The sequence below is a fragment of the Homalodisca vitripennis genome, chromosome 8 (genome assembly GCF_021130785.1).
Source record: "Homalodisca vitripennis isolate AUS2020 chromosome 8, UT_GWSS_2.1, whole genome shotgun sequence".
In the NCBI taxonomy this organism is placed as follows: domain Eukaryota; kingdom Metazoa; phylum Arthropoda; class Insecta; order Hemiptera; family Cicadellidae; genus Homalodisca; species Homalodisca vitripennis.
In genome coordinates this window covers 42,574,976-42,602,241 of record NC_060214.1, presented here as the reverse complement: position 1 = coordinate 42,602,241, position 27,266 = coordinate 42,574,976, and positions in this window count along the sequence as shown.

Here is a 27,266-nt window from a genome sequence, read left to right as displayed (position 1 = left end):
CTAATTTCATTGAATTGGAGTTACATAAACAGTAACGTAAAAAATCGTTATAACAGTTAACAAAATTTATTTAGTTTTCTAAATAAAATATTAACTCATGTTGGGGTATATATAAAATAACTACCAACAAAATATAATACTATTTGCTCCTGGCGACAATATACTCAATGCCCTCTTTAGGTTGTTTACAAGTTGTAATAAGTCGGTATTTAATTATTTTCACATACACTAGTCTTAGGCATGGATTGTTATCGTGTATCTTATAATAAATCATACTTATCTGGGTACAAATATCTATATTTAAAATTAATAGTACACGTGAATTCTATGAAACTAAGCTTATTTACGAGAAAAAGTATATAATGCAAAAAACAGTAAAATCAGTTTCAAAGCAAAACTCTTGAATGAATCATACGTAAATTTTACACCATTTAAAGAATATACTCAGTCTTAATTATATTTTGAGAAATCTTAAAAATGTCAAAATGTAATTATTAAAAACAAATGCAATATATAATGCTACTATATATATTCAGAACGTTCGTAGATAATTACGTTTAGAAGTATTATTTCGGAAATTAAGAGCTTGAATAATAATCACAACAATAATATTTGTGTTAGGGAAGCCTATCAATTAAAAAGAGCTAGTAACATGATGTTTATGTCTGTCTCCCTTCCAGTCCGTACATCTTGAGAACGGTTTGACTTAAATCTGAGTGTTGGAAAACACTTTTACATTGGTTTTTGGGGAAAAGTAATGGCCACCCGGAAATTTTAGAGTGAACATATCTGTAAACAAAGTAAGCATGCAACACTTTCAGCCCTAACTGTATACTCATGTTTATTATATTTACCCTTACTGTAGAGTAAACATAGGCGTCTGTGGATAAAAGTGTTATCATTTAGTAAAGTTCTTCACTACTCGAAAGATATTTTTTTAAATCGGTGGCATATTTTTATCTTCCAGGAGATAATTAATAAGTTTTGTATAAAGTTTCTGTAACGCCATATCTATATTTCAGAACATTTACAGATCATTTTAAGAATGAAATTACCTATACACTGCATATCTGCGGACATCCTTTGCTAAACATTTTACGAGAAACCTGAGACTACGTTTCTCAATAGTAACTATAATCGCCACCCATAAACAGTAAAATAAATAAACTTTGAAACATATAGTTTAATTAAAGTAAATTGACTTAAATGTAAATTAAGTTTAAATAAATGAATTTAGATCAATTGATACAAGCTTGTGAAAAATATTATATTAAGTATGATTAAAATCAATATAAATGTAAGAGGTGGATGCGATAATAAAGCTCTCCAAGGAATTTTATAGCTGAGAAACAGTATAACATCAATGTGGCCCGACCCTTAAGGGCTACTGTGAGAGACCACGCTTAGGTTCCCCTGGATACTCGGTTCTATTACCTTAATCTGGCAACACTATCCTCACTGTGATCGGTTTTTGCTAATACTGTAATAAATTTTACACTATTTATCCAATATTCTTCAATCTAAATTAAAACACTGAAAATAAAAATAATCTCCCAAAAGGTTTTTGTCACCTGGAGAAAAGATTCAAATTCTCAAAACTACTATCAAAACATTTGTAACATATAATGAAATGAAATTTGCAAATCATCTTTTCACCAAAATTAACTATTGAGTTCTCAGTGAATTATATAAATATGATTTCAAATTATAAAAGAAATGACACAAATTACTAAACTCTTATGCATAAATCTACTAGTTACCCATCGCTTGATCACATTCCATGTGTATTTGAAACATTTCATTACCTTGCAATGAAGAATTCGTTTCCGCTGCACACTGATATGGAAGTATATTGAGTTTTGTAAATTAATAATATATAATTTTTTAAACTATCATTTTATCTACAGATTTTTAACCGATATATAATAAATATAAAGCAATTGTTTTTTATATTGTTTTTGGTTACCATTTCTCTAATCCTAACAGTGTATTTGCAGTGATTTGCTAGCACACTTACATCATGTGTTTTTTTGCACAAGTACACTATAGAAATATTATATTTATGTATATTTTTAAGGCAATATTTCCACAAAGCAACATCTTACAAAGCATAGATGCAGTATATTAAGGTTATTCTTTGAGCTAAAAAAAATGTTTTGGGAGATCTCCAAGGATAGCCACAGACTCCAACACCCCATGTGTCTTTATGAACTATTCATGTTTAGAGCGTGGAGATAAAATTAAGTTCTGGGGAACACATGGGACAAACTTTAATTTGGAACAACTAATTTGGTTGACAAAACTGACACATATCATGTCATTGGAACTCTGTAAAATAAGTTTCAATGGAGTAACACGGCATTATTATTATTATGTATATTGGCATTTATTTATGTCAGAGTGTACTTAATTTTAAAATAAGTAATTTAGTTTTTAACCCTCGTTCCAAAAAGACGAGGTAATATCCTTATAATTATATATAATATGATGAAGAACACGCCTAGTTTTTGACGTTCTAAAATGGTTGTTTCTATGCTAATGGAACTTTAATAGAATAAAATAAACATTGCAAAGAAAATTTGTCACTCAATAGAAAATTTATATTGAGCTCCATGACAATAAAATCCGTGTTCTTTGGCTTGGAGATAAGCAGCCTTTCCCTATGGTATGGGGAGGATATAGGACTGAAGATCTTTACCTAATTTTGACGAGGGTTTCCGATTCATGTTGCTACAGGGTTGGAGATTTTGTTCACGCCGACACTTGTGGACTATGGATCCTACTTTCCAAAACTGACCTGGCTGTGCTTTAGTGTTTATACTAGAACACCCTTCACTGTAGTGGATTTTCGACTGCACCCATATAGAATGTTCCTACTTTAATAAATAGTAACAACCGATTACTTAAACTAAAATTTGAGCTATCAAACACACAATCATACCGTATTAGAATACCAATGTTTGTCTTTGTGAACAATATTAGAAAACGGAAAATCAAAAAGGGCATTGACTTAAATTTAAGGTAGGGAATTTAGGAGAGGCAAAATGAAACAATAACACTGCTCCTTACTCACATCATTGCTTATGCGAATTCAAAAAATAAAAATGTTAAGTAATTTTTTGAGTTTGATACTGGTAGTTCAAGGGAATTAGGCTCAAATCGCATTGAAGAATATGTTACTAAAAACAAATAATGGGAAGATAATTCATTAAAATTGAATGTGTTTATGTTAAGTGTAAAATTATTGTTTCTTTTAACAACAGGTTTTTAAACTTTTGGTAATTTTTTACCTATACATTGTTTTCTAAAAAGATTTTTGAATGTATTATATTGTTTATTCATTGAGCCCTTCCTATATTTATTTATGAAAATGAACTTACTTTTATTGAACTGTAATCACATGGCCAATTATTATGATGCACTTTCAAGTGTCGTAATCCAGTTCAAATTAATCTTGAATATAGAGAAAGCTCTATAAACAAAGAATATTGCGTTAAATCAGATATTTGATTATCAGTTTATCAGATTATTCAGATTTATAAATAATTTAAATTCGCTTTTAAATAATTTAATAAATACAAAATTATGATTCATGAATGTGATTAAAAAAGTATTTAACTCAAATGTAATGTAATTGTAATCTTTGTACTAAAAACTATCGTGTTTACGCTAGATCCTAAATTTGGTGTTAAATCACTAAGATTTTGTGTTTTAACGATCCAGGAACGGGAAAAAAAAGTTATTAGTTTCGCATGAAAAATCAAAAAGTGTATGTTTTGCTTTATCTGAGTATTAATTTCGTAATATAAGAATGCGCTTATATATTTTAACACAATAAGTTAATATTGCTATCATTTTGTACTGCCAGTCCCGTACACCAAATTGGTCGTAACAGCTTATAAACTGTTGATGGATTGTAATGAATAAACCGTCTATAGTAACGTTAATCTTCCGTTTTGTCTTATCGTTGGCATAATAATAATCGTATATCCAAGGAGACTTACATGTCTACCGTAACGTTCAGTTTTATGAGACAGTTTTATGGTTTTACAAGAACGACTATCAAGAATTCAACACAGCCTTCATTCGTATACCATTTTATAAACATTTGTAATTATAAAAAATTTAAATATACTATTGTAAAAGAGGCAAAGGTATTTTATTATCTGGAACCCAAGGACGGACTATAAATTTAAAATAAAGTTATTGTCATGTTATTTATATTACTTATTAATTTAATATGCATGGAGCTGTATGCTATTATATATGCTAGGATGGATATCTGCGTTTTCATTATGGTAACATATCACTCCTATGGAACTTTGAATTGTGTGTGAATATATTTAATGCCTTATTAATTGATTAAGGCTGGTGTAGTTATGCTCTTTTGTTTTGAATTGAGGGAATTATTTTTGAATATTTCTTTTGTAAAAGAATGGACCTTGAATGTCGTATTCGGTAGCGACGCATTTTCGAGTTTAGATTTGGATTTAGATTTTAAAATGTAGAATTTCATATATTGTTACTCGTGGACTATGAAACTAGGTATAATCAGCGTAAAAGTAAAAAGTTTTAAGCCATGTCTAGGAATGAACTGTGTTCAATTTTTTTGTAACATTATTTAGGAATGTCAATTTCTGTTAGTTTACAAAGTTGTGAAGGTAAATAAATAGTAATCAGTTTTTAACATATGCAAAAACCAATTATTTCTCTGGTTTTAGGATAAAAAACTTAAAAATTCCAAAAGGTTAACACTGTCTTAAGAAGCAGTCTGATTTTTGTAGTACAACACTGAGCGTTAGAAGAAGCGAATACAGGACTCGCCGAAGCCAAAGTTAAGCTACAACGTTTATTGGCATACGGATTATTTACGTTAATGGGGTACAAATAAAATAGTGTAGACCGCTAGTTGTGATATACAAAATCGATCGGAGTAAGTTATTAATACATATGGGGTGGGGGGGGGGGGGGGTGGGGGGGGGGGGGGGTGGGGGGGGGGGGGGGTGGGGGGGGGGGGGGGTGGGGGGGGGGGGGGGTGGGGGGGGGGGGGGATAAAAATAATATAATTTTTAAAAATTTAATAAATATTGGCATTAAATTTTAGCTGTAGATGTAATATATTCAGGGTGGAATTATGAAAAACAATAAGGTAATTAGTAATTTGTACTCTTTATTTTAAATTAATAAATATTATTTAATTCCTTTAAAAAGTTTTAATAATGTATAGATATAGATATGATCGTAAATTTGAGAAAAAAATTTTGTTAATACATAAATGTACTCACAAGATTCTATGGCTGCTGGTAAAAAAATATTATTTTAGAAAGAAAAATGTAAATACTGCTGAATTAATAAAACCATCATTTCACTTATTTTAAATTCTATTATTCCATTTATGGTTTCAAAGTCCTTATTACCGTATTTTCTCCCTTTATGCTGTATATTGCAATTATTTATAAAAGTGATTCAAATCAAAAGATGCTGCAACCGGATTTCAATAACCTATTCCTAGTATCTATATTCTATATATAGATTGATATATATAGATCGTATATATAGTATATATAATAAATATGTATATAAATATTATATATATATTAATGTATATTATATATATATATATAATATATATTATGAATAGTATATATATATATATATAATATATATATATTTAAGGTGTTTTGTGAGGGAGGGTTGGTGCACAACTTCAGGAATGTATGTGTATGTAGGAAACAAAAACAACCAAAAACAAAACGTGTATATAAAACCATATTATCCTATTCATCGCTTCGCTTAGTGTCTGTTCTGTTGATATTTATTGTTTTAGGATTTTTATACATCGTCATCCCAGAACCTTTATTACCTACGTTAATTAACAAATTAACGAACAATATAAAAAACAAATAACACATATTTTAATTTGCCATTTCGAAAAATGCGGGCATTTAAATTTTTCAAACTATATGCATTTCTAAAAAAAACTGTATATCTCACAGCTTAAAAAAAAAACATGGTGATAGATACACAAATTATTTATATTGAAATTTAATTATAGTCAAAATTAACCCGTAACTAAAATTTATAATTTTTAATATACGGTATGAAAAAATATACATAATTAAATCAATTTTAGTTGGTGATTTGTTTACTCTGTTTTCTCTATTCTTACATGTTACGAAGAATCGTTTTAAGTACAACACCCAATTGTTTATATTAAATTTTATTTAAATCTCCAATAATATAGAGGTTTATGTTTAAATTAAAGTAATATTTAAATTTCCAATAAGAAAAAGGAGTTTCAAGAATTTAACTAATAATTGTATTTTTATATTATTGGTATTCGCATCATTAACAAGCTGTTTAGTAGTAATATTACAAATTAATTATAAAATTATTTTCTTAATGGAATCATACTTACAGGGTTGATTTAATTTTTTACCACTTGCTTGTAAGTATTATTTTAGAATTTTAGTATTTGAATGGCGTTTCACTGGCCACTATTTATTACAATTACATTATTAATTATTTAAAAGGTGGGATTTACGTTACAGCAATGAGGAGTACGAGTAAGGGGTCACCACGAAGTTATATAATAGTAATAAAAAAATAAATAATAATTCACTTATTCGCTGTAAAGCGTAAAAAATAATTTGGCAAAAGTGCGTTTCTTAAAATATAAAAATTATTTAGAAAGATAAAAATGCTACCCTTAGTTAATCATTGAGAGCCTAAACTTAATTACAAGTGTAAGAAATTAGAAGTGTAAGAAACAGGAGATCCGTGATGTGGCAAAAATTGCTTACCATGTGGCAAGGAGGGATGCAATATGCAGCAAAAAAAAAAGAACAAAACAAAATAAATTCCTCTTATTTTAACCACTAAAACTGAAGGCAATGCATAATTAGAAACAATATTTTTTGAGCAGGGATTTGTAACCTTTAAAATTTTAAATATTATTAAATTCTATGCGAAGGAGGGGGAAATAGAACTTAAAACTTTTTATCCACTCTTACATGTTTCATTTTATTTAAATACTGAAATGCAAAGACCTATAAGTAACATAAACAATTAGGAAGTTGTACGTAAGTCCAACATGTAAGAGAGCATAAACACCTGTTGCGTGACACGTGGTGTGGAGTACTATTCCTTTATTTTAGATATTGGAGAATACATTTATATTTATGTCATAGCTTTGGAAAAAAAAACAACTCATAAAGATCTTTGTTATGGATTTTTATACGTATTATATGCGTTAGTAATTAATCCATGCCTTCAATTAAAACTTACTGGATTATTGACTTAACATAACTTTATGAACGGAGGAATAATCAGGAAAATATTAAAACAAGCTTATAAGCTCACTTTGTGACTCTTTATTACAGCGTAATTTGTGAGTTATTTGTATATACATAAAGCCCCTGTTTTAATTATTACTATTATTACTTTCTATTTAGGTTTATTTAACGTGTTTTTTAAAGTACGTAATGTATTATATGTACGTCTTGTATAATGTAATATACTACAAAACATTTTATTGGTTGGCATAGTGTATAGCAAAGTACAATTTATAAATTGCAATAAAGATATTAATGATATTTAGAATAACTTTTCTTTGGTAATGAACAATGAATTAAAATTAAAAGTTTTCTCTGTTAAATATATGCCCCGTTAAGATTACACTACTTTATGTGTGTTATAAACATTACTCCTAATACAAATTTTTCTTTAAAGTATATAGTTTTGGTGTTACATTTATTTTATGAGTTCTATCGAAGCGTATCACTCGAGGGGAACCTTACTGTGACGTGCTTGACCACAACACATTTCGTAAACAAAGTGACGATTATAACATTTTGAAAGACGAAGCTTTTCAAAGTACGAAATAAGACAATAAAAAGCTATTATAGGTACGATAATGTAAATATATCAGCAATACTAATTAATTAATGTGAGGAAGACCTGTCTAACGTTGAGTCTGTAACAATTAAGAGAGATGGACAGCAAAACTTATGTGGTTAGTTGTAATTAGTACATAATAATTGTAACACTCTGACATATTATAACAGAGTAATATAATAGTAAAGTCAACATTACAAGATTTAGTGTGTGTTGTGATGTTGTACGAGGTCAAACTTATTAATTAAACTCCAGCGCTAACATTACACGTTTTTGATATTAATAATATTATCATTATTTAAAGATCATATCCAAAAACAAACTGATTACTAGACTTGGAATTTTGCTTTAAGTTTCGCTTTATAAAAAAAAGTCGGGCCACAAGTTTGATTTTTCTTTAGGAAAAATAATTTGTTTAGGTGCCCCTTATAGTACACGGACAAAAAGTAAAAAAAAAATAATAATTAAATAATTGTTTTGGTGCAAAATTTCGAAGAATACATACTTTTCTCGTTATACTCAGACCATAGAGGTATAAATCCACTATTACGTGTTTTTGCCATTATCATTTTAAAATGTTACGTGAAATAAAAAATTCCGGAAAGAAGCCGTTAAACTTTTTTTAAACTATATTCTAGTTACTGGTCTATATGTTAGCCTATTAGTCTTATGAACTTATCTCTATTTACTTTTACACGTATTTACTTCTAAAGTGATTGAAGTTTTGTTTATGTCTGTAATATAATGTATTGTTGTCTTTTATAATGAATACATAGTTTATTTGTTACCAGATACAAATACTAGTACCAGAGTAAAAGGATGTAAGTATTACAAAATCTATAATAACATATAAATAACATTCTCTTAGAACAAATCAATTATACACTCTTAATAGTAAAATAACCTCCCAAAGGCAAAGCCTAATAAGGGATTCCATCAGGCGCTCGTAAAGTAGCCCAGAAAGCATAATATATTTATGTAATTTGAGCAATGCAGTATGCATGGCTGTTAATTAAATACTGCTAATAATAAAACAGTTAAAATAGTTTTAAATGAATTCAGTAGAATATGATATAAAGTTTACAACACCTTACATTCTTTTTTAATAATATAAGCATTTTATTTATGACCTCTTTACATAATGAAGTTAAATGGTTTAGGTATGATTTTTAGTCTAGAATACTCTTTAATAAATTTTAATTTTACACCTACTTTATAATATGAAGATTATTTGAATCTTCAAGGTTTTCAATTAAAAATATTTGTCACATATTTCATTATCATAATGGTAATAAAGGATCACTAAATTAGATCCTTAGCAAAGGAGTATTATATTTTTTACCTGCAAATGAGCAAATGTTTTATATTTTATAAGGTACCTACATAAACGGATTGATGGCAATTTATTAATATTTTTGTTGTCAGGTAGGGCCTAAGAATTATGGTGGGTTTAATAAATATACTGGTTACAATAGTGGATTATGGTGTCAGATTAAACAAAATTGAGACTAGGTGTGAAGGAAGGTATTAGGGTTAATTACTAGCCTTTCGTCGAACTCATTAACACATGTAAGGATGTCACAGATTTCATACGTTATTACTATGCGTACATTATTAAAGTTTCTCTTTGTGACTTATAAAGTTCAATACAACGAAGAAAACATCTTACACGAGACATTGTAAATGATGTCCTTAAAATGAGCAAACCGGTTTTTTTTTGGAAAATATAAATCCTGTATAAGTCTTAAAATGTAGAATCACTCTATGATTTTAAAGTTATTTAAAATGTTAAAATCTCTAAGAGTAGACTAGTATTTAAAAATTTTTCGACTTAAATGAAATTGGATTTAAATTGAAAATTTTTAATTAATACAAAAATTAAAATATATATATTTTTAGTACATTTACCTAACTTTAGAAGCACATAATAACAATATTAAATAAAAATACACATTAAAAACTATATCACGTATTACATTCCACAAGCTAATCATTCATATAATGTATGGTTTGCTCATTTTTCAACGGACAATAGGTATTAAATAAATTCAAAGGTTTGTAAACTCTGTTATGTTAATATTATAATTGGCTCATGTTTAATGGATTTAAATCCCTGTAATCCCTTAATAGATAGTAGCCAATGTAACTGATGACCAGCTCTTTAAACAGCAAGTTTTAAAATGATTTCAAATAATATATAATCTAATGTTGAGAGATGTTGTAAAGGGTAAGGTCACTTATGTAAATGGCGGCAATATCAGCTACTGTAGGGTACTTTGGCACTTTGAGAGCTTCATTACTACTGGACTTTAGAACACACAAATATACCACATAAATCTTATAAATAAGCGATGTAATATTAAAATATTTGCTTTGGGACAAAACTTACGTAACAAAACAAGTGTCTGTATCATAGCTTCGTTTTAATATTTTGTTTTGTTATATCTATTATACAACACATTTTAAGATGCATTGCGTACCTACATTTTTCTTTTGGAAATAAAATATATTAACACATATTAAATTGATTTCCATTTCTTGCGTGTATGGTTCAAACTTATTTACACCGTACAAAAGAAGATATTTACAATGTATTTGTGAGTATCAGACTACCGTAGACTACGAAAAAACGTTTTTTTTTAAGCACATTCAGTTGTAAAGCATATTATAACAATCTAAAAGAGGTTCCGTAGTTAAATGTCAAATGTGAAAGAGACACCTATTATTCTTTTAAATATATAAACAGAGACATTGCAACGTATAAAAGTCCTGCAACACAAACACAATATTTGAAGAAATTAATTATACTAACACCTCGAGAAGAAAATGGTTTTTGAGCAAAATAAACCTGCAAATTTAAATAATAATGATGTTAATTTTGATGTATAATGTTAGGTTAACTGTTGCAAGTAAATATTACAAGGATTCATTAATCCTAAGTATAACTAATGAAAATATTAAATCAGCATTATTCAATACAGTACATTTCGATACAAGCAGATGTAACATCAGAGAAGCCGCTCTGCATTAAATGCCGTTGTGCAGCTCATTCAGATGGATTTATGTTAGTTCTTTAAAATATTTATATTCAGTTATTTTCTGTCGATGAAAAAAGTGCAACGTGGATGCTTTAGCTATCGACTATATTTTCTATGTTTGCCTGATGAAGTGGAATTTTATTTTCTATTGAACTGTGATCCTGCAAACAAAGCTCTATAAATATACTATTATATTTGGATATCAGAGCCAGAGTCTAATCTATTGCTTACATCACTCGTTATTGTAGTTGCATAGAATTTCACCATAACTAATTGGTTTAGACGAACATAGTAGTCAGGGACACAGATAGTTTAATAACTTAGTTAATAACTCTAACTGCCATCATCCGTAGGGGATAAATGACTTTGTTCGTAACAATATTAAAACACCCTATATATTAAAACAACTCGGATATAATGGATTGAAATGCAACTGTAAGGCGCGTTCTGTGGCTGAACAGTTAATTGCATTTTTACCTACTGAGGGTGAAGACCTTACTTTTTGCCTTATCCATTTTATCTATGCTAACTCGCTTTGCTTATGAATTAACAATTTTATGATTAGGAAAGTTTAGTGAAATTTTAAAATTGACTAACCTAAAAATGACTGAATTTAATACCCTCATCAGTAGACAGGATCGCAAGGACTCAGTAATAGAACCCTATGATATAACCACAGCAAAGAGCTTTTCTTGACTAATAAATAGTTGGTGTACAATATTTTTGTTCTCAATTAGCAACAACTATCAATGGTAACCCTTAATTTAGTATTTTTAACATAAATATTTTTCACCTAAGAGAGACATGTATATTTTTCAAAGGTCCTTAAATTACTCACACACAGGAAAAATAGTTTTAATTCACAGATAATTTTTATATAATTTAAATGCTTATAAATATTAACTATAAAAAACATCAAGAACTAAAGCGAATTTATTTATATCGTGGTGCGGTGGAATTAGACTCTATTAATGCACTTGCATTATACATTACACAAAGTTGTTTCAAAAAACGAGTTAAAGACTTTATTTTGAACTTGTTTTAAAGCCCCTTTTTTATCACTAAGACGAACATGATTCCAGACTACTCCAGGAGTCATGTTTGTGGAAAGCGTCAGATTACAGACACTACACATAGAGGAATGTGAACTGGAGCTAAACTCAACATTCACATTCATTCAATCCCTCCCACCATAGGTACGCTTTTGTGAATGGAACCATGCATGATTTTATCAATGATTAGTCCATACAAGATATGTTTCCTAGTCCTAGACTGACACCTATAGTCTCTACCTGTGAGAGTAAGATGTGTTAGCTGTCACGTAATAAGTAGGTGAAGTAAGATGAGGTTAGAGTTGTGAATAAATTTTGCCAATATATCTTGACAGAACCTAAAGGCGACTATCTTATAACTTAATTTGTAAAAGAAAGTTTGACGACAAGTGAATAGTTTTCTGTACAGGAAAAATGTATCTATGACCATCTGAGATAATAGCAAAATCTATTTCTAATGTATATTGTACAGTGCCAGATGCAAGTTACAAAAGATCAAAAAGACTACTCTAACTGGTCTTCATGGATAACAAATAACAAGAGTTTTTCTTCGTGTCTGAGTACCCATTTATGTTTACCCTGATTAGGTAAATTTATTAGCAATTTAATATTAGATTATAACTAGAATTTATACTGTTTCAGTAAATTTGATGCATAATTTCAACACAATTTTATTTTCCTGTTCGGAAAGGTATAATATTATTTTGTTAGAATTCAATTTTTAAATATTGTTACATAAAAAAATTTAAAACGTGTTCTGTGAAAAAAGTATACAATATTTGTTAACTAAATTCACAAATAGTAAGTTTAAGTTTCAATTATTCCGTTTAGTGCGCCATAAAAGTAAATGTAACAATAAATGAATGTATGGGATTATTAGTTACATAGTTTTAGTGTCTGCACCGTAAATAAAACTCTTCATCTACGTGACGAACTTATCTGATGTAATCCCTAATCAGGCTTTGCCTTTCTGAGCCTATTTTCCTATTAGAAGTTTATAATTGATTTGTTATAACAGAATGTTATTTTATGTTACTATAGTTTTGTAATACTTACATCCTTTTACATTGGTACTAGCAGTTGTATTTGTTAACAAATAAACCATGTATTCATTATAAAAGGCAACAGTAGGCCTACATTATATTACAGACATAAACCAAACTTCAATCACTTTGGAAGTAAATATGTGTACACATAAGTTCATAATACTAAGAGGCTATTGTTGTAAAAACCAGTGACTAGACTATAGTTTAAAAAAAACGTTTACAACGACGGCTTTTTCCGGACATTTTTATTTAGCGTAACATTTTTCAAAAATAACGGAAAAACCCGAGATCGGATTTTCTACCTCAAAGGTCTGAGGATAACGAGAAATGTATGTATTCTTCGCATTTTTGCACAAAAACAATTGTTTCATTATGTTTTTTTCTCCGTGTACCACAAGGGGCACCTAAAAAAATTATTTTACCTTAAAAATTAAGCAAACGTGTATCTGACAGGATACACGATGGTCTGATTTCTTTAATGAGGTGCGGTTTCTAAGTCAATAAAACACCAAGACAGGCAAACAATAAAACGCAATAAGGAAATGCAAAGCAACGTGTAGCACATCGGGCGTATGACGCACCCCCCACCCTTTACGAGATCCCGCTTTGTACCCGATTGGTATACGTCGGTAAGCGACGGCAGTTGTGAAAAATTTCGTGTACCCTACAGGGTACACGTCTTCGTGTTAAGAGAATATGGTTAGCCAAACCATATTTGATATCAGTGACCTATAGTTGGTTTAATATCGGTGTTGTATTGTGGTTACATATTAGAAAATAAATATATGAGACTTTTTCAGTCATTTCAATTCATCAAGTTTCAAGAAATTATAACACAAAGATTCAAGAAGTGGGGTCTAGGCTCTAAATAAAGTTGCAGGAAAACTGAAGGCTCAAGTTAAAACAAGGATAAAAACGTTAAAATTAAGAAGATAAATTTTGTTTTAAACTCGCCAGTGTAAAAATTACAACAGAAAAGTATACATACATACATATATACAGTGATTAACACAAGATCAGGCCATAACTAAAGTGTATACCACATGTTACATGCAATAAAATGGAATAGATACAACTAGGATTATTTAACTGTAATTAATGCGCATGATTAGACTCTACTTTCGCTTTTGGTCCTGCTTTGGAAAGCAAAGCAAAGGAGTTAAAGAGCAGTATCATGAGTACTGCATTTTAAATGTATGAAATATCCATAAATGAAGTGAGGATAGATTCGCTCTTGCACTGGAGTTATTATTCCCCTGATAGTATCTCAGAAAATTGCCCACTTCCCCTGTAGATTGAAGCAGAACGTGGTGGTTTCTCTTCTAACAGACCCTCGATGATTCCTTATTATATCACTTTTGACTTATTTTAATTTATCCTGCAAATACCAAATACTGGAAAATGTTATGGTAGACCGAGTAGTTTTCTATTTATAATCTAAAAATTATTTATAAAACACAGTCAGGATTTGGGCAGGTCTATAGGACTTCGTTAGCTCTTTTCAATGTTATTGATGAAATTGCTTTCGGATCAACATAGGAGCCTAACGAGTATGATTACTCCCTTGAATTCTCCGGGGCCTTTTACTTTTGATTAGCCACTGGCAAAGCTAAGATTTTACCAGTTTGATATTTTAGGATGGTTTTAATTTTATTTATCTTGTATTATTTACGTTATTTACGTAACGTAAAAAGGTTAACGTTCTGTCACCTATATCACTTCCAAGATGAGTCGGTGTTCCTCCAGATGACCGCTAACCGGCTGCGGCTTTTTACAAGCTGAATATCTCTAAATTACAATCTATCAATGTTATCGGTAAAATTTTCAGACCGATAGAACAGCATACCTCAGGAAAAAAGATGTTTAGGCATTTAATCAATGTGGAAAATACCGGATAGAACATCTTATTGCACCTGCCAAAGTCAAAACGATGCTTTGCTAACCTCTTAAAGAATTATAGTTGTCTGAAATTTAAAGAAGTACAAATGAAGGGTTCACTTGACCGATTTATATATATGATTTATTATTTATTGGTTTACGTTTATTTTATGATTGTAATGCTTTGTTTTAATTTTTTTCATAGAAACCATATCATAAAACAGACTTTGTAATTTATGAATACTTGCTAAATTAGGACCATATTTTATTATTAGTATCAGATACGAGTAGGTAGAAAATGTATTACCTGCAATCCAGGAAACAATCGTCATGAAAAATAAAGAAATCTTTTTATATTTGGGCATACAAAAAAAATAACAATAACACAACTGTTGTGTAATAACTGCCGTTGTGTAATGTGCCTACTGCGCCGTATGTGTCTACTGTACTCTTAATATCATACTTATAGTAAATGTAATAAAAGAAGTAAAGAGTAAAACAATATTTATATCCATAATTTATAAAATACTTATTAATTTTTTGGGTTATCAAAGTATTTTTAGCTTTTAAATTAAATAAAAATAAATTAAATATGACATAACCAAATACACAATTAAATATTTAAACGTTAATTTATAAAATGTACTATGAATATTTTCTTAGTAAAATAGGTGTTTAAATTAAAATAATAGGTTATATAGTATAATAAAAAAATCTTTATAGTAATAAAATTATCAATATAATAAACACCTTTTATTATTCCCCAAGTAGTCACGTAGACTAATGGTTGTGAATGTGGTAGACAAATCGAATGGTTACGACTCTAGTTTTTAAACTACATCTTAACTCACAATAAAACTCTAAGTAACTATTTTGTTGAAACTGGTAAAATAAACGAAAGAAGAAAATCCCTATTAAGCATCTATTTATGAACTAAATAGTGTATTATGTGTTTACCGAGATATAATAAGTGTTAATTGTGTCAATCGAATTAGTATAAGCCTTGCAAAGTCAAGTTTGTCTTTAGTGTTTACAAGGACGCAATTTTCTCTCTACGCTCCGAACATGAATAATTCACAGAGAGTGTTTGTATCTTTGCCGATGCCTGGAGCTTTATTATCATATCTACCTTTTCAGCTAACAGACCATAGTAAGATTTGCATTAGTTATTTGTGTTTTTAATATTATATCTTGAACATTGTAAAACTATTACACATTTTCCATTCATAAAATAGTTTGCACTCGATGTAAGTAAGTATGAAAGCAGCCTGGTGTTAAAATGTTATATTACAACTAATTAAAATGAATATTTTGCTGAAATATGTTGTATCCTATAAACTCGATGATGCCACATTACCGTTACAAGAAAACCTGACAGAAACCTTTTATGGGTTAATTTTTACATAGTATAAGTTAAGGCGTTTACTTTAGTAAAAAGACATTTGAAAATCGAAATAAAAGGGTGATAAAGAAGTGTTTATAATTTACAATATTTTTAACAGTACAAAACGATACGTGATCACATGGTAAATTTAAATCTCTACCGTACAGAATTTTACCAAAATTTAAAAAAATATTTAAAACGTCTAATCTGTCACTCAAAAAATCAAGACATCATATATATAAAATTCTTTCAGTTACATAAGCAATGAGAACAACATCATGAAACATTAACCTAAATAGTAGATAATAATTTTAGTTCAATATCTTTTATTCGTTCGTTTTAACACAATGCTACAATTGAATTTCGCGACACGTCACTTAAAACCAGTAATACTTTTTATTTTTAATATACATTACTCTAAACAGTTAAACCACTTACATAATAATGCATCTTAGTTACATTTCTATATATAACATTTTTTCACCTAACATTTTTTACGAGTTTATAGAATTCGGGTAGTGACCGGATTAGTATGGAAAAAGAACTTTAAGTTTTAGTTACAAATAGTGATATAATACTAAAGTATCACTCATTTTATTGGAACTTATTGAAGATTTGTTTTTAAATCAATCAAACACTTTTTATCATTAATGTATAACAATCTCTTCTGGCTCTGTCAGATTAAAAGGTAGATGTCACGAAAGGCTGTTATTTAATAATGCCAAACTAAAGATACATTATTATATGTTTAATTTCCACAGCACTGATGGGCCAACAACTCTCAATGTTGGCCATTGTAATATGATCGTTAAACTTTTAAACCTTTAGAGACTTTTTAATCTTGAATCCTTATATGAAAATGTTTTAAGCACATAAATTTGAAGAACATAAATTTCTTTGAGGTAAAATTAATATAAAATTATGTTTGTAAACATATTTAGGTATAACTAATTACCTCTATACTTCTGTAACATTACTCAGCCACCATCTTAAGTTGTTGAAAAAATATTAACAATACATTGTGCTAAAAATTACTTGAAAATATTAAGAAACGTTTGAAGGGTAAGGCTGCTAAATAAAGTCACTCAATCTATATTATAACACAGAGTAAAGTCCTGATCTATTAATAACTACTGTAGTTATCTTGTTGAAAATTATTCCTTCAATGTTGTATACTACTTTGAACGTTGTTCGCGAACTATTTGGTAATTTTATGAGATAAAAACTCATGGGAACAAACCGTATTGTGAATAATCTGAAACTTAAAAAAACAGTTTTATTCTCTTTTAATGCAAAGTAACTGATATAACTATTCCTTTTATAGAAATGTAATAAAGTATTTTTTGTTTTTTAAATGTATCGATTTGGGTAAATAATGGCAGTTGACTCAGTTAAAATATTTAGTACAATTTTATTCACCTACATATTGAAATTTTTTATTGGTTAGGTCGGACTAACGAACTCGTCAAAGCTATGTGCATGTTCTGCCTTTGTACGAAGTAAAAAATAAACATTATCGTGTTCTTAAGATCTTGTTATACGAGTATTTTAAGAGCCCATATATAAATATACATAAAATTATAGGTTTTATCGATTGTGGTATTGCTAAAAAAAAAATGTTGATTGTCTTCCGGAAATTTTGCCTAAAACTCAATTGGATACAATGTCAATTAAAACTTTCAAAACTCGTCTTTTAAATCTTCAACTGCTTTAAGCAAATACGCTTAAATGAAGATAGAATCATGTAGCGAGACTATGTCACGAAAGATTTTATATACATGCACGAAACTTTATTTACAAAGGGAAGATAGCCTTACAATGCTTTAGTTTTATATACATGTCTTTTTTATGATTGTAAGTATATCCGTTCATTTCAAGAATGAACCGGAGGTATGGATTTTAATCTTCGCATGCAATCCAAGCGAGGTATGTTATGATACATGCCATGGCGTACTTCTATCTAGTTGGAAATTGGAAATATAAATCTAAAATTCATGATCACAGGAAGTTACTGAATTGATAATAATTGTGTTCCAATAAAACCGATTGTCGCAGAGACCAAGCTTAGAAGTCAATGGCTGATAAATAACTGTTCAGTCTAATGAAGTCAACTCACAGATCCTTCCCAGGCTGGTTTCGGTTTTACAGCCACGTATATTTTATATTTCATGCTAAAGAATATATCTTTAAAACGGATGATATATTTTATTCATATCAATATTTTTGGGTTATCTGGACGATCATCACCTGACCTTGAACCAAAAGTCTGTGTACTTTACTGTTTATAAATTTATTTATACCACTCACATTATTTAATTACATTATCATTAATTTTTATATGGCATAAAAATATCAATAAATAAAATGATTCAAAGCTTGTATATGTTCTATCAACCTGTCAGCCCCCTGAGCCTATTGATATATACCTTTCCAGCAAAAGTATATTTGAAGGAAAGTGCTGTTCCTTTTCAGATCGACTTTCGTACCAAGTGCATTTATTTTATATGACCATTCCAAGGTTTACTACAATAAATTCTCGATTATAATGTTTTCGATTAAACAGCGTAATATTATCTTATTCGTCACATCATTTGTAAAAAACTTTATGTGTTTTTATAACTTAGCTTTATAATTATTTAACGTGTACAATAAGATAAGATAATTAAATCAAGATTTTTGCGTAGAATAAACCAGTATTTTTTTATTTTGATTTTAGGTAATTTGATAAAGCAGAACGCCATATATGCAAAAACTTACAAATATTTAAATAATTCTGCAATACAAATTATTATTCGAGGAATTCATGGAATTTAATTTAATCCATACATTATACATTGTTTGGATTCAGGTTCTGCAATACAAGAGTAAGTAAGAGGACCTTGCAATAAAGTTGGACGTATCTAGTAACCACAAAATCCAAATAACTGTGAAAGCAAACTTAAACTTACGTTGTGTGCTAACTTCCTAAGCCATGTGTAAAAGCCTTAAGGGGTGAGTTTCGGTTTATAACCATACAGTTTCTCCATGAAACAACAATAGATTTTATATAATCTCACACTTTTAAATGATTTATAGATTTATATTTTTAACTACGGTACATATTTTGCCAATATTTGTGAATTAATAAAAATTGTACAATATATATATATATATATATATATACCGGGTGTCTAAAAACCACTTCATTTTTACTTCATTATGAATAGAGATGTAGTGATCATGCCTGGATCTCTCACTATCCTGGCAAGTGCGCTTACCACTACAACATTTACTTTTTTACTATTCAATTATTTTATTTGTAGCCTTTTATGTTGCATATGTTTGCAAATAACAAAACTAAAATTTTAAGTGAAGGCCAAATACCTATTAATTAGCGTATTAATTAAATTATACTTCAAACATCCACGTCCTGGAGGTGTTTTCCTAGCCTTTACTAGAGCACTAAAAATCTTGTACTGGATTGGTAGTCTCAACTGTATAAGGTATATAATTACAACGCTATCAACTGACCGCTGAGTAGTAATATATCAGACCTCTGTCTTCCGTATTCTAGAACACTGGATATTGCCCGCACACATCGAAACTACACAATGGACCACTGGAAGAGAGACGTTGTGTACTACTTTTGCAGCACTCAAGTATCTTACACGACAGGAGTTTATGGAGTTCGGGTTTTAGCGAATATATTTATTTAATCTATAATGGGTAGTGTAATTTTTAATGGACAACACTTTAATGTAAAATGTTATTAACAAAGACAGGTTTCACTGTCCAACTTTAACATGTAACTTAAAAAAAACACTGCTCTTAAATGCAGCGGATGTGTTCTAAAAAATTGACATACCACCTTTTCAATGAGGGAATCCTCGAGAAAGTATATTATGTAAAAATAAACCAAAATTAAGTTTCTAAATAAAAAACTATTTCCTAATATTAATTAAAGATTCTTCTTTCACTAAATTGCTTGATATCTGAAAAAAAAAACATTATATACTCAAAATAATTGAAAATACAAACAAATTAAAATTTTCCAGCAATAAATAATTCTTCAGCCAATAGTAATGTTAACAGTTCTGTTCAGAACTGTTCAAGTACTACAGCATTTCAATAACGCTAACAATACTGTTTATTAAGTTTCAGATAATAACATAATCTTCTTAATAATTAACATAAATAGTGTTATATCCCACAGAATGAAATTATGTTTAGGTAAGATGTAATAATAAACACGTTTTATTGTTTATTGTTTTCGTTAATATAATAATATTACAAAGTGTATAATGCGTATAAAAATATACTTGCTAATTTGTAAAAAAGTAAACCCCTACCCACATACTTTCACGTACGTATTACGAATGCAAATTTTTAAATCAAAATACGAAATCCTATAACAAAAAGGACAACTATGCAAAATGTTTCGCAGACATGAACAATTTATACATTGACAAAAAAACTGCACCAATTTGGTTTCTATAAGTAACTCTCCTTCATATTATCCAATTACGTCATTGCCAAATGCCCGTGATTGACCCTAGGACGCGTGCAATCCCGAGCTAATAAGAGTAACCCCTATCGTCTAAATTTTTTTTAACAAAGAGAACAACCCTATAGAATATCCTGATTCCCCAGTTTCTCTTGTAAATAAACAAAGCCCTAGTATCAGCGCTATTTTGTACTGTTTCCTTTTTTGAGGAATTAAAGCAAAAATATTTTTAATATAATCTTATCAATTCTTAAAATATTTTATAAGTTTTATTTACTCCATCCAATAAACAACTCAAGACTGTTCAAATTATTCAAATGTAACGAAGATTGCTACAAAAAAATTATATTCTCGACACAACCTGAAAATTTGTCTTTCAATAAAGGATTTTTTTGGATGTGGGATTATAATGCTTCGCCTAATTTACTATGCGAAAAATGGGCTAAATTAATTATAAAGATGTGTGACAATAATTATTCTTCATACAGAATTGTCTCAGGAATATAGTATTCTATACGAATAAACCCTTAAAACTTAGGTATGTATTTTAACTGTTGGGTCAAAATTTTGATAAACATATTGAATACCAAAATCTATGTAACATTTGAGTCTTGAACATTGCTTTTATTCACTATAATAAAAATGAAAACATCTACACATTGTATTCCACTTGTTACTAAAATGTACTACTATGATATGAAATTTAATGATGAGCAAAAGGTTGCCAAAAACTTGTCATGAAACGACTCTCAAACATAATTATTAACGATTCTATTGTGGACGTGTACACAAAACGTAATGGGAAATAGTTTCAAACAAAATCTATGTTTATTAATTTGTTTCATGTCAACTATATTTAAATACCCTTTGGTTTTATAGCTTTTAAATTTAATAAAAAATTAAAAAGATTTTATTTTTAATATTTTGTTTACTAGAAACTACGTAGGCGAAAAATTGATTTAATTTGATCAAAAACACAACTTTGAATATTCTATATTACAATTAGTATTTTAGATATACTTATTTATTTTATATATATATATATATATATATATATATATATATATTATATATATATATAGTTGATATATATTATCAATTCGAAGAATATTCCGGATTTCCTCATTTACCTAACATTGCTATTTCTATAACACATGCACAACTAATGTTTCACCAGTGAAATTTTAAACCCGTAGTTACTAAGAAAGTTTTCATGACCTGTAAAATATTTACTGAAACTAAGTTTTATCAATGAGTTTCCATATTTACTCTAAAGAAGATAAACCTAATAGAAAATACCGTCTAATTTGTAAAATTAAAATAACGTTGAACGCACATGCACTTACAGATCTTGCTACAGATAAAGCGAAATAAAAAAAGTCGCATGAATTAACCATTTGTATAATATATACGGTCAAAATATGCAACCGTATACTAACAAATTTATTACAATATATAACCAAATTTAAAACTTTTTACTTATCAAAACTGTTCAATGGTAATTATCCAATCTTATTACTTGAAGATAGCCTACATGTTTAATTGATAAAAACATGTAGAATTATGTAACAAATCGATATCAAAAAATACGAATATGACTATAATGTTTCACCAAAAGTTCAATCCTAACGTCACGTGACCAAATTAATAATTTTGTTGTTATTTAAAATTTAATTAACAGTAATAAAAACAAGGATGGTTTTTGTAGTAGAATAAATTTCATTCTGTAAGCGTTGTAAGGCTGAGATAACTACTTTACCCCTCTGGCAAATTCCGGTCTTCGTGTTGGAAACTTATAATACACGTTTCGTGTATATTTAATGTATAATGAATGGCTGGACAAGTACTAAACATTCATACATTTTAACAGCAATAACAACGTACGGTAGTACATATATTGACAACTAGGAGTTACCCACTATTTTGCACGCAATATTATACTGAGAATATAAAAAAAGTGGCATTTTCTTTTTATACAAATTCTAATCCACTCCTAACCCTTTTCCAAGTACAGCTTTGTTGAAAATTCAGTAAAGCACAATCATTCCATCTCTTACGTTCAGTATAAACAAACCGGTAATTATAGGAAGATTTAATAGTTTAAAGTTTTATTTCAATATATCCGAGATAAAGTTTCACCCCTACATTGTCACTTATAAAAAATTTAATACTATTTTCGATCATTAGGGACATTAAATACCGAATACCAAGAAATTCTATATGAGTTGTAGTGTTAAAGATCTGCATCTACATTGTTGAAAATGTAGGATGGATTCTAAGGACAAATTATAAAATCAGTGCTACTTTCGAAAAAGAGGAACTTCTTTCACAAATACATAAATGTATGCTTTAAATGATAAAAATTGACTTGGCAGTATTTTTCAACTGTAAAAAATTTTTTTAAACATTTTAAACACATACCATACATTTTTAATAATCTATGGTCTTTAGACTTTAATTTTGTCAATTAAAAACAAGGGAACCACATTATTTTGTTTTATACCATTTTTTTGTATTAAACCTAGAAATAAATACAAATGTTCTTAAATTTCAATATTGAAAACGAAGTAAACATGGGAAATGATGCCCAATATCATAACGTTATATCATATTCCAGGAGGACATGTCTGAATCCTCATATTTCCAATCTTGGATTTCTTATCGTCCTTCTTACAATACTTCTATTCCTGCATCCTGTACAGCATCACTGTGACTAAACAAAACCTGAGTTTTTTTTTAAATGTGGGGGGGGGGGGGGGTGGGGGGGGGGGGGGGTGGGGGGGGGGGGGGGTGGGGGGGGGGGGGGGTGGGGGGGGGGGGGGGTGGGGGGGGGGGGGGGTGGACATGCATCCTTCGCTTAGCATTTTCTGCAATACCTAAAGTGGCGTACTCCATAGCACCATGATGGCAACTCAAAATAAATACATTTTATACAAAACTAAAAAAATATTGAAATTTTAACGTGTTCAATAGGAAAGGTTTTATGCTAACTAACTGGAAGATATCTCAAGAAAGATGTAATAGTAAATTTTAAACTTTAGATGAAACTTTATTTCTAGTAGTAAAAATTATTTTTCATGCTGCATATTCATCCATTAGATAAGACTTAAACATGAGATATAACAAGGACCTTTAATTCCTAACGAGCCATTTAAAAGTAATCACGCACTCCTATTTTCTGTTTGGAGGGTTTGCCTAGCCCCTGTATCTTCAACGACATCCAAGAGTTTCTGCCCAATGCTAACCATGAATTCGTCAGTTGGCTGTGAGAGTCTAAATTAAGTTCTATTAACCACATGCCTCTCACAATCATAATGACCAAACATTATGTGTTATTTAATGCGTAAATAATCTGTATTAACCTCAAAATAATGTGTTTAGCAGTGTCCTCCGACTTTTTACATGGTCTATACCTAGGATCTTTAGTTGTGAGTATTAATGTTTGCAAGTGTTTTCTGAAATTACTGTGTCCAGTAATACATGAAATTTGAACTTGTGTCAAAAATACATTTATTTAGCTTTCTCAGCCATTTTGTGTATTTGATATTCGTGCCTGGAATGAATGTTTTCCAAATGATTAGGCAGAGAAACTCTGCCATAGATGGCAGTGCTTATCTCTGAACCATTTCCTAATAGGTTGGACAACAGTTAACTGTGGCTAGAATACCACAAGTTGGGTCAAGATTAATCAATCGGTCCTTTGAGCTATTTCATACCACTTTATCAGTGAGACTATTGACCTTAAAATATGCATCTTCAGGAATCCAGCGGGTATATTCAGTTATCACTAACAAGAACGGATAAAGTCTTCTTTATTAATAAGCAATTCCATTCAAGCCTTTAAATAAATTTTGTAGACTTAAGGTAAGTAAAAGTGGTCTGACTATCAGATTGTATCACAACCCATTGACTCACATAATTCCTAGTCAATACTATATCACTTTCACGCTAAGAAAAGTGTAGATTTCAGCTTAAAAGACTGTAGGATACTCTCTGAAACGTTTGCTGTTTTCTGAGATTAAATCACACTACATATATAGATCATTTCTCAATCAAGGAGCCAAATTCATACCAGACTAGATTACTCTTATTTAGATTTTTCCCTCTTTTCCTTCTCCAATCGTCTCGAGATCGGAGGGTTACGAGAAAGTGTTTACTAAATACAGACTCTCTTGCAGTAGCGTCAGATGTCGTATCTAATATTGGATCGCATGCTGCCTTAGCAATAATACAGTGAACCGTAGTAATCAAGCTTACTTTCCAGTGGCTGACAGATTTCAGTCCATGTGCTTCCACCATGATGACTAATTCTAATATTAAGAGTCTTAATAAAGAATTCTAAATTAATTACACTAGTAAAAAAAGATGTTAATTACACACAAGTGATAAGTGTTGTATTTTTTTACGGGATAAATAATTACAAAAATATTTTAAATTATTTCTCAAGTTATTTTGAACATTGAATTTATAGTTAATTACATATTTATCTTTACATTTTTTCCATTATTGCTAAACATATTTTTAATATAATATATTAAAATAAGAAAAGAAGAAAATTTTTCAGTACTTCTTAGTTATGAAGAGTGTCAATTAAATAAAGTTTTACGCACTTTTCCAGCCAAACATAGCAAAAAATAAACTATTTAAAAAAAATTTACTAAAACGACTATTTACACTGAACTATTGCATTTGGCTTAAGTTGAATAATTGATTTTACATATATTTATACTATTTAATATATAGTATTATATTACTGAAATATGATATTATGTATTATATAATTGCAATATAAATGTGAGGGTGCGAGGGATAAAGTTTTCCAAGGAATATAGCTGAGAAAAGTATAACATAAATGTGTACTCTTTAATATATAGTATTATATTGCTAAGATATTACATTACGTATTATATAATTTCAATAAAAATGTGAGGGTGCGAGGAATAAAGATCTCCAAATAATATAGCTGAGAAAAGTATAACATAAATGTGTACTCCTTAATATGTAGTATTATATTGCTAAGATATTACATTATGTATTCTATAATTTCAATAAAAATGTGAGGGTGCGAGCAATAACGTTCTCCAAGGAATATAGCTTAGAAAAATATAACATAAATGTGTACTCTTTAATATATAGTATTATTTTTGCTAAAATATTACATTACGTATTATATAATTTCAATATAAAATTGAGGGGGCGAGCGATAAAGTTATCCAAGGAATATAGCTGAGAAAAAGTATAACATAAATGTGGGGCGACCCTTCAGGGCTACTGTGAGACCACCCTTAGGTTCCCTGGATACTCGGCTCTATTACCTTATCTGCCAACACTTCCCACATTGTGTCCGCTGGTTGCCAATACTGACCTCAATCCCGTATATGAAATGCTTTATTTTACTGGAAACATTGTACATATATAGTCCGTTGTGGTATATCAACCATAATCCATGTCAGGACATAAAACATAACATAACACTCTCTTTACTCCAGTAACCAATATTTTATATTTCTCGTCACTCCATATAAAGATGTTGGGAAAAAATAAATGAAATGTATGTACGTGATTTACATTAAGAAAATGTGAGACAGTGAGAAAGCCTTTTTTTAAAAACAAGTGTAATCTTGGTGTCTCTTTTGTCGAAACGATACGATTTCTATTTGAACTTCACTATCCTCGATGTTTTTTATCTCTTCATACTGACATTACTCCCGATTCCGATCAAGAAAATCTAATTTAATTTAAATAATGTTTAATTATATTAAATATTAATAATTGTATTTTATTAAATTTTTAATATATTGATAAATTTATACAAATTATGATAAAGTAGGTATGTGTTAAAGGTCAATAAATAAACCCGTGAGGGTTTATCAACAAGGCTTTCCAAAGGAATTGTGTATTTGTGTACAGTATAATGTAGGCTACATTTATTCCGACCCTTAAGGGCTACTTTGAGACCGCCCTTACGTTCCTTATATAATCGCATGCATTACCTTATCTAGCAGAACATCCTACACTGTGACCACTGGTAAGCCATAACGACCTTCCCATAATGTAGGAAATTGCAATATTTTAAAATATAATTTGTATTGAAAAGAGACGATATGTTTGATTGAAATTAAATTTTAAAATTTGTAAGCATCTCCTTTTACATAGTTTTGGAAGAGGAGCAAGTTGTTAAATTATTTATAAATGTATATCTACACTAAAGTTCTATGTTCAGTATTTTACCAATATCTACCAGTTACAAAGCTATTGTGTGTTTTAAATTGTGTTATGGTACCATTTTCATAATACCAACAATGTGTTTGACATGAATCGCTAGCACACTTACAACATATTATATTTTTTACAAGCACACCTTAAAAATATTATATTTATTATTATTAATTTAATATTTCAAAGACAAACAACAATTTGCAATCATAAAATACAGTACATTAGGATAGTCACTAAGCTTAAAAAGATTTGGAGGTCTCCAAGGCTAGA